Here is a 10,412-nt window from a genome sequence, read left to right as displayed (position 1 = left end):
TTGACACATTTGACCACTCCTTCCTTCTTGAAATGCTGTCTTCTCTACAGTTCCAAGGCATCACATTTTCCAGGCTTTCCTCCCACCTCACTGAACCCTGTTTCTCTCTCCTGGTTTGTCTTCTTCTCAGCCTCCAGATGTTGAAGGACTCCAAGGTTCTGTTCTACATCCTAATTTGACCTCAACCAGTCCCCTGGCTTTAAATACTATCTCTATTCTGATGACTTGTGCATTTACTCCTTCCACCCTTTCTTTTCCCCTGAGCTCTAGATAGATATGTCCATCATCCTACTGGGTATCTCCACTTGAGTGTGTAACAGGCATCTCAAATGTAGCATATGCAAAATGAACTCTTGATTACTCCCAGTCAGAATCTACTCACCATACCATGTCTTGCTCAGTGGGTAGATAACATTACAATCCACAAGTTGCTCAAGCAAAAAATCTAGATGACATCCTTGATTTCCCTCTTTTCCTCACCCGCAATCACATTAGTTCATCAGCAAGTTCTATCAGCTCCACCTCTAAAACGTCAACCAAATCCCTGCCTCACCCCATAGCCAGACCTCTCTCTCCAGGGTTCGTCCGGATCATTCTCTCCTCACCTGATGTGGTGTAATGCCTAAAGGTGAGACCCAATATTGTGGGCTGCCTTGACATCTGGTGAAACTAGGAGGGCCTCAGATGGCGTAACAGCAAGTTCCCCTCTCAGCTCTGCTCCTACAGATAAAATCTGTCCAAAAACTTTCCTTATCGACGGGACCAGGAAGTTCCTGTTTATCTCTGAGCAGCAGGTTTCAGTTCCCTGCCAGCCTGTGGAATTATTCAAACAAGCCAATTACATCCTTCTGCAGGAACCAGGGGTCACCCCACCCTCTTGGTACTACAAAGCCTGCCTTCTGTAGCCCCTCGTTGTTTCCTCTGTTCCGAAGTGCAACTTCCACGCAGCCCTGCATGGCATGTGATGTCCTCCTCTCCCGGGTTGTGAGTATACGTGACTATTAAACTTCTATCTCATCTGTCCAGTGTTGGGTATCATATGTCTGGTTATCTTTATAATTCTAGGGTGGGAATCCCTCCCTTGCCAATGGTATAAGGAGGAGGTGATTAAAAAAAACCAGGCTGTCACTGAAATCTCAGTTCAGATGTTTTCTTCTCTGAGGGCTCTCTCTTGACCACTCTCTATCTCATTATCCTCTCTCATTTTCTAGATGGCTCTTGTCACTGTCTGAATTATCTTATTTATTTATTTATTTAGCACATGTTTAGTCTCTGGCACATTCCACTAGAATGTGAGGTCTACATGCAACAGCAGCAAATCCATCAGATCCACTTCTAAATATAGTAGGTACTTCTTCCCACCAACCCGCCTTCATCCGAGCCCAAGCCAGCACCATCTTTCACCTGGACCAGTGCACTCACATCCTCATTGCTCTCCCTGCTTCCATGCTTGCCCCCTACTCTCCTCCCAGTATCTAGAGGGACATTTTAAAAGTATGAGTTAGCACATGTCACTTCTCTGCCCATCAGCTTCTCCCCACTGCCTCATGGCTTCCACCTCGCTCAGAGTCAGTACGTGAGCCCTTGTAACACGCCCGAGGTCTGCTAAGTCCAGCCCTCATGGCCTGCCTGACCTCATCTCCCGCCATTTACCCTTTATCTCTGCGCTCCCAGCACCCTGGTCTGCTTGCTCTCTAGAGCTTTGTACTGTGCTTGTCCTGATCCCCCACCTAGTAAACTCTTCCCCCGATACCCACATGGCAGCTCCCCGGCTTCCTTCTGCTCAAACGTTACCACCTCAGGGAAGCCTACAGTTCCTATTCCCTTCACTCTCTATCCTGTTACCCTACTCTCTCCTTCTGGGCTTTATCACGTGTATTTTTGCTGATTCGTTTCCTCTCTGTCTACCCTGTTGGATTCCAGTAGGGGCTCTCTCCAGCTCACTTTTGCATCCCAAGAGTCTAGGGGCTGGAAGTTAGGGTTAGGGGTTTGAAATATATTGGTTGAATTAATAAGCTTATGTCTTGTTTACCACTGTATCCCCAGAGCCTCAAACAGCATGCAGCACCAGGAACAATAATACCAAAAATAATTTTAAAATTAAAGGCTAAAACTTACGTAGCACTTGCTACGTGCCAGACGCTGTTCTCAGCTCTCGACGCATGCCATGGTTTAGCCGCACAGCAAGTCTGCAGGGTAGGTGCCATTATTATCCCTATTCACACGTCAGGAAAGGGAAGCACAGGGAGGCTGAGTAACTTACTGCAAGGCACGTATATAGTACGTAGAACCATCGGGATTCGAAAACAGCTTTTTCTGACTTCAGAGCATGTGCTATTAGCCGCTATAAATAAATGAATGACTTATAAAATGGTCGGCAACAATCTCTCCTTGCGACAGCATCCTTAGGCCCATCAGTACACAAGGATAAGACAGCTGTTCCTTTGCTCTATTTACTGGTAGAGAGCGGTAGATAACAGTAGGGGAAGGCATTAACCAACATTACATTGTATTAAAGTACTACCTAAAACATCAATAAATATCATGCTAGGACTTGAGAAAAAAATTTAAATAAAGATTATATATTTTAGTTGCTTACTTAACCCTCAGAAGGGTTAAAGCTGCTGATTTTCAAAAAGGAAACTTCTGTGTCCTAATTTATGCCTATCTATCTATCAACTGTCAGTAGGAATGCAGAAGGTCAGCTCCGACTGCACCAATAGGTGTTTCATAAGCTAAATGGTGATAAACAGTTAGATCAGCCAAAAAGCCAACCTAGAATGGAAATGAATATGCACTTTCAGCAGCCGTTGCTCACAGGATATAAATTATAACCACTCCAAGATCTAGTAGGTGTCCACTCAAGTTTCTCGGTGGGTTTTCATAGCCCTTAGACTGTTACGTTTGAAGTAAAAGTTAATAAAAGTCCAGAAACAAATTTGAAAAGGTATTGGTACCAAGAGATTAATTCAAGAGTCTTTAGAGAAAGAACCCTCCACCTTGAATGACTTTGGAATGAGAGCAGAGCGTCATTGCACATGTGGCCTTCGGGAAGACCGTGATGCAGAGCGAAAGCCTCGGCACTCCCAGCCTCACCACCGTCCCCCACAGGGGAAAGAAAGGCTGCGCTCCGTTATTGGCTCACGGCAGCAGGCAAAACACAGCTTAAGTGCCCCTGACACCACCAATGAGGCTCTGCGACCCGCGGTCCATCTGGAAAACCTATTTTTCAAACACAGTCAGGCCTACAAAGGTAAGAGGCAGAAAGCAACTATTTTCACCTAAAGGCCTTAAGAATATCAGCAGGTTTTGTCAACAGAGACCAAATGCAGTGAGGAGTTGGGACAATTGCCAAGATCGCTCCAGCCCAAGACAACAATCCTCCCTGAATCCTGATCAACAACTCCCCCTTCCCCCAAAACAGAAACTTACTTTTGAAGAAAAAAAAAGCACTGACCAGCATAATGGACACTATGGACATCAGTTGACTTCCCCAGAAAATCTAGGGAATAACAGCCTCAGGGACTCCTGGTCCAGGGACCTAAAGGTTACTGGAACGGCAGCGCTGAGTGGTTGGGATAAACCTGGTACAGGCGGCTGAGGCCCCACAGGGAACTTCACTGTGAATAAGGCTGACATTCAAATTGAACCAGGCCCAAAGAGCCACGGTATACCTTGGAGCCAGGCAGGTGACCCCAACTAACAAATGAAGCTTCACGAGAGGCAAAACCCAGCAATTTTCACTTCATTCTTTTCCAACATATAACAAATGTTCCAACCCGATATGACATTTAAACCTTACAGTACAATGTGATGGGAACACAAATGCAGCACAGCAAGGATTTGTCAAAGGGGGCAGCTATGAGGTGGACTTTGGAGTTTTGGAGTCAAGTTGGTTCATACTTACCTAATTATAGAAAGAGCCCCAATGGCAATTCTTTGAGCCCCAAACTTGGCTAGATTCAAGTTGGAGGGAATTCACTGAAGCTCTCAAGGAGCCTAGTGGACAACTAGTAAAGGTCTGTGGAATTTTGCTCACATTTAAAATAGAGTAAAACAAATCCAGAACTCAGTTTATGGGGTGATCTTAAATTTAAAATCTGGGTGACATTCTGCAATTATTACACAAGGGCTCAGAATTTAGATTCTGCTCTAATGAACTTCTGTGAATACCAGCGAGAGGGGGCCTGGCTCAGCTGGCCTTCCCACTGATCCTGAGATCTCTTCCCACCAGGTGTGGTGTGACGGGAGCCACTGCACTGCCATGTGGGCCCTGAGACTGGAGCCAACACTGAGGAAAGCCCAGCTTAGCGGAGGTTTGCGATGAGTTACACCACGTCTCCTCAGCCCACCGGTTTCTAGTGCAGCTGTGGTGGACACTCACACGCCTGTTGCAGTGTCCCAGGTCAAGCGTGCCCTGCAAGGCCACCCAGGCACAAGCAGGCACCATCCAGAAGTATGGGGGACCTAATGTCCCTGGGGAGCAACCCTCAACCAATGGAAGACATGGATGTGTGGATAAATGTCCCAGCCTCCCCTGTCCTCCATTTTGGAAAATGATGTAGAAATTCTGAATTCTATTTGGTTCTGCAGAGGGGTCCCAAGAGGACTGAGGCCTAATTGCCCAGAATTCAGCAGTTAGCTCATTACTGCAATACATGTTGGCTTCTCTCCTTTCTCTGTCTCATTTCCCTCTCTCTCACTTTTACATCCCGGGGTCCGCCCCACAAATAAACTACTTGCACCTCAGTCCTCGTCTCAGGTTCTGCTCTCACGGGAACCCAAATAGGCTATCCACCAAAAGAGGGAAAGCAGGAAAACACACACGCACACGCATGCGTGTGCATACCAGTCCCTGGACCCAGCAGCGTCTCTCCCTGAACATTTCTGTCCTTTGAGCTAACAAATCCTCCTCCCTTTTTCTGTTTTACTTAAGGCAGTTGGCATTAGGTTTTTCATTACTTACGGTCCTGAATGAAACAAGCCCTTGGACATCTCAAACAAATAATGACAACGACACTGTCCCACTAACTCTTCAGTTACATCTTCATGTATCTAGCACTTGGTTAGCACGATGCCTGGCAGACAGTAGGCTCAAAAAGCAGGCATTAAATAAATGAATTGCTTTGGGTGTTTTTACTTCCCTTGTCGAGAAGAGGCAAGAGGAGGGCTTGGTATTTGCATATGTCATTTGGTGAGGGCTCAAGTTTAACTGGCACACTGCTATGGCCATGGTGTAAATAGCCACACCCTTGAGCCCCCAGCACCTCCAGCCACCCCAGCAGCCCCCTGAAGTCCCCAGAGCTCTCCATGATCCAGCAAGTAAAAGGTTAACCCCTGGCACAGCTGGGGTTCCAGGACCGCATCTGTTCTAATCAGTCAGTTCTGGCCTTGCCGATTGTGTAATATTTGGGATATTACCCTTGCATCAGGCCTAATATTTTCACTCCCTGCACTCTTTTAAAATTAATCTTCATAAAGCTCAAAAGTAAGGCTGCTCACACTCTTTAACACAAAGGAAACGTTTTCCTCCAGACCTACCTTCCTGCTAAAAATTCAGAGGAAACAGCTTTCTAGATAGTCTCTGCATGAATATTAATACCGGTACGATCCGCCTGCAGATGTAATCTTGGGCTTTTCATCTGGCCACATGATTCCCTGAGAAATCTACTGATCTGCAGACCGCCCCCTCCCTCCCTCATCCAGCTCCTCCCGTTCACTGCAATGTGTGATTCTTTCAAATTTTCTTTACCCCACAGCTGGTGCTGTTCGATGGAGTTTTTGGCACAAGAGGAACTCCCATCTGTGTCCCAAGTCCAAAATAATCAAGAAGTTTCAGAGTTTATTTTTCTCGTGTATTTTTCTTCCTTAGTCTTCTTTAATTTTCAGAAATGAGGTAGTTCTTCAACTTGAAGAGCCAAGTCTAATTACTGCCTCTTTGGAGCAAGACAGTATATTTTCTCTATAGAGGAGAAGGAAATGTCACGTTTGGGTTCAGAGTCGAGGATCACGCTCAGTCATACCCTGGGTGGAATTCTGCCACAGGTGTGCCTGGGGGTGGAGGAGAGCACACAGAGGACACGTTCTAAGTGCGCCCATAGGAAGCCTCGACAGAGTCCACAGAAAGATGCGCTTGCATCTACCCTTCCACGGACAAGAGAAAGGAAAATGTGGAATAAGAATGGCTGCGTTTTAGACATTTCAGCTAAGGAAAGAACTGGGTCCAGCCATCTAACGCAGATGGACCTGCTGAGAAAAAACCCTGCAAGAGATTTTGCATAAAGTAGGGAAATGGGAGTGGAAGAAAACAGGAAATTGGGGAGGCATTGAAATGGATTTCCATTTCAGAAAAGATGACCCCACAGGCTCACTGGCTCCGTTTCTTCTCTATCTACCAAAGGACGTTCCTCTTTGAAAGAACCCTTTCTTCCCAGGAGCCTCTCTTAGTTTCCTGCGGCTGCTGTAATAAACTGCCACAAACTTGGTGTTTCCAACAACAGAAAGTTACTCTCTCCTGGTTCTGGAGACAGGAAGTCTGAAATCAGTATCATTGGGCCAAAACCAAGGTGTCAGCAGGGCCACACTCCCTTCAGAGGCTCCAGGAAAGAGTCCATTCCTTGCCTCTTCCAGCTTTTGCTGGCTGCCAGCATTCCTTGGCTTGTGGCCACATCACTCCACGCTCTGCCTCTGAGGTCACGCTGCCTTCTCCTCTTTGGTCTGAAATCTCTCTCTGCCTCCCCCTTGAAGGACACTTGGAATTGCATTTAGGTCTCACTCAGATAATCCAGGATAATCTCCCCATTTCAAGAGCTCAATTTAACCACATCTGCAAGGTTTTTGCCATATAACGTAACATTCACAGAGTCCACAGATTAGGACCCAGGCGTTTTTTGGAGGGCTTTATTCAGCCTACCACACTGTAGGGTAGAGGTCCTGGGCTCCCCACCTGTAACCTCAGCACTCACTATTCTAGGAGGTGCCCATGGCATTTGACTGCAAGTGCTCAAGACTCTCCTTCTAGGTGCTCTCCCTCAGCCAGCCCTGCCACCGGGCCAGAAGGACCAGGGTTCAAGCCTCAGAGAGGAACCTTCAGGCAAATCCGCATGGGGGTTGTAGGATAAACACCCCAGCTCCCTAGGCCCTCAGGTGGGACAACTCAGAGGTATTCTAAACTCTCGTTGTTCTCAGTGAGATTAAGAGTGCTAGCCTGCTGGGTAAAGCGCCCTCCACTGGCTTCCGATCTCCCCGTCTCACTTCCCCTCCCCGGGGCCATGCTTCCTAGCATGGCCTCCCACATAAACTCCTTGCAGTCAAAACAGGGTCTGCTGCTGGAGGAAACTAACCGAAGACAGAGCTCCGGTCCTTACCTGGTAGTTCAGCACCATTTCCGGGCAGCATGGGCTGTGCACTCCTGGAAGGCGAGAGTCAGGTTGCATTTCCCTTCCCATTGCCAAGGCCTGCAGAAATGAATGGCACAAAGGGCGAAACCATCTTCACAAATCCTAACTCTGAGAACCAGGCGGTCTGGGGCTCTGGAATCACGTGACTCAGTCCCTGCAAGGCCGACCAGCGTAGAGCTTGCGGGCAGGCGGGGGAATTGTCATATTAAGAATTTAAGAATTCAGGGCGCTCTCCCCCAATTCCTTTCATGTTGGAGGATTTCACTGTTCTCTCTGAAGGCAGACCATGATAGTGTTAATCTCATATAAATAGAAAACAGCCCCAAAATGTATAATAATTGCATACACCCCTCCCTTTGTCAACTTTTTGATTTAGCGCGACTTGCTGCCGAGCTGGGTTTTATTGTATTATGATACGGCAGTAATCTTTTCGGAGACTTTCACTTTATTTTGTTACATTTATCTAGCACGCCAGATTCACACTCCCACAGTAACCATATGGGGAAAAGCCACAAAAGCTGTTAAGTACATTTAATTACTGTTTTGATGAGCTCATATTTTAATTATGTTTATTGATTCTGTGTATATTGAAATCGTTTTAGCATTTCTAGAAAAAAAACCCCGCAATCAATATGCAGCAATTACTGAACATTTCATGATTGTGTGTGTAATTAAAACTTTCATAAACTATTTTTGAAGAACATTTCCCCCTAATCCTACAGTGGTCATTAGGTTTCTTACTGTGCTTAGGTAAGCTCTATTTTTTCTTCCATGTAGAAGGAAAATAGGGTACGGTGCAAAATATGTTTACAGTCAAATATTTCTGACTTAAAATGTCTCCCTTCTGAAACAGCAGAATGCACATATTGTACCTTACACGATTTGCTAAAACACCGCTAACAATGATAAAACACAAATTTAAACTTCTTAACAATTCGATGTTGCCAACTCAAAGATTACTCCAACTGTCAGCCGTACATATGTTGTTGCTAAGTGACAGATTAAAAGAAAGAAAAAAACTCAACCCTACCGTGCCTGCCTCCATTCTTTTCTCATGTTTCGACATTTTTATGATTCCTAGGGAAATTTTACTTGAAAAAAAAATGCATAAACCCCACATTTGTTTAGAGATTGAAATTAGTGCCATTTTCATCTTACACATTTTATTACTCTCAGTCTGTCCTGGAGAAAATAAAGTGAAAATAGGGAGTAGTCTCTTTAAAAGGTGATGGCAGCTGTCTGTCCAGAACAAATATTTCTAGCCAAAACAATTCACCTGGGTCAAAGCTCCATTCCTCCAGCCACCTTGAGTAGCGTCACCTGAAGCCTTTGGAAAGTCACAGAATCTTGGGCCCCACCTCAGGCGTCTGAATCAGTCTCTAGAGAGAGCCAGAGGAATCTGAATTTTAAATACCATTTCCAGGTTCTTCTCATGCACACTAACATTTATGAACCACTGGCCGAAGAGGCTTCCGCTCACCTTAATTCTCTTTCTAAAGTGGACCCTTAACCATCTGCTGCAAAAACAATCCGGGCATCGAACTTCCTGCAGACAGATTGTCCGCCAAGACAGTTGAGCAGGGCAGCTTCCTTCCCCCAACGGGACTCAGCCTGCCCTCCAGCAAATGCACAGAACGTCTTCCCCCAGGAACTCACCTCACCTCAGAAAAGAATTGCTTGCATCCCAACCTTACCAAAAGCCTGATTGAGACAAGTATTTCTTTCCTAGGGGTGCCGTAACGAGTTACACAAATTCTGTGGCTTAAAACATGAGAAATTTGTTCTCACACAGTTCTGGAGGCTGAAAGTCCAACATCAAGATGTCAGCAAGGTTGGTTCCTTCTGGATGTGCCGAGGGCGAGTCTGTTCCCTGCCTCTCTCTGGGTTCCTGGTGGCTGTTAGCAGTCCTTAACTGTAAGATGTATCACTCTGGTCTCTACCTCTGACATCCATGGTGTTCTCCCCGTGTGCCTCTGTGTCCAGGTTTCCCTCTTCTTAAAAGAACACCAGCCAGGGGCCGGCCCCGTGGCCAAGTGGTTAAGTTTGCCCGCTCTGCTGCGGCGGCCCAGGGTTCAGATCCTGAGCGCGGACATGGCACCGCTCGTCAGGCCACGTTGAGGCGGCGTCCCACATCCCACAACTAGAAGGACATGCAACTAAGATATACAACTGTGTACAGGGGGGGTTTGGGGAGATAAAGCAGAAAAAAAAAAAAAGATTGGCAACAGTTGTTAGCCCAGGTGCCAATCCTTAAAAAAAAAAAAAAAGAACACCAGCCATCGGTTAGGGCCCACCCTAATCCGGTATGACCCCATCCTAACCTGATTACATCTGCAAGGACCCTGTTTCCAAATGACATCACAGTCACAGGGACCAGGGTTAGGACTTGAACATATCTTTTCGGAGGCCACTATCCACCCCAGCACAACGAATGATGCTTACGGAGGCTTCTTTGATGAATGTGCCTTCCATCCATTCTTCTTGAGTCTCCGATATTCCATGCTTTGTCTTTAAACCCAGCCAGCCCATCAAAAAGCTGCACGCCCAGATCCTGTTGCTTTGGGCCACACAGAAATGTTTTCCTGAGATGTGTTTTGGTCAGTGTCTTCTGCTCCGTGCTCAAGGGTTCTGGAGCAGAGGGCTTTCTCCTCCTGCAGCCCCTAGACGGGTACCCGTCCTCGCATTGCGTGCTCACTGGTCCCCGAAGATGGGAGTGAGGGGCTGGTCCTTCTCCACAGCCAGTCGAGAAACACTGCTGTATAGGACACTGTCTACATTACTCTGGTCCCCCAGGAACCTCCTGGGAAGAAACATCCTTTACTGTTAAGTGCTAGTTAAATCTTTTCCAGCCGAGGAACTGGTAGGTTTATTTCTCTTCAACAACTGATCAAGTCTACCTTTCCGATCTGACGCTAAGAATCCTAATTAGTGTACTAAGGTAGGCCGGGCAGGTAATTAAATTAAGAGGCCGCATCTGTGGTAATGGTGGTACAGGGTAGGAAGGGTTGGGGG

The sequence above is a fragment of the Equus caballus genome, chromosome 1 (assembly GCF_041296265.1).
Source record: "Equus caballus isolate H_3958 breed thoroughbred chromosome 1, TB-T2T, whole genome shotgun sequence".
Taxonomy (NCBI): domain Eukaryota; kingdom Metazoa; phylum Chordata; class Mammalia; order Perissodactyla; family Equidae; genus Equus; species Equus caballus.
This window is presented reverse-complemented; position numbering follows the sequence as displayed.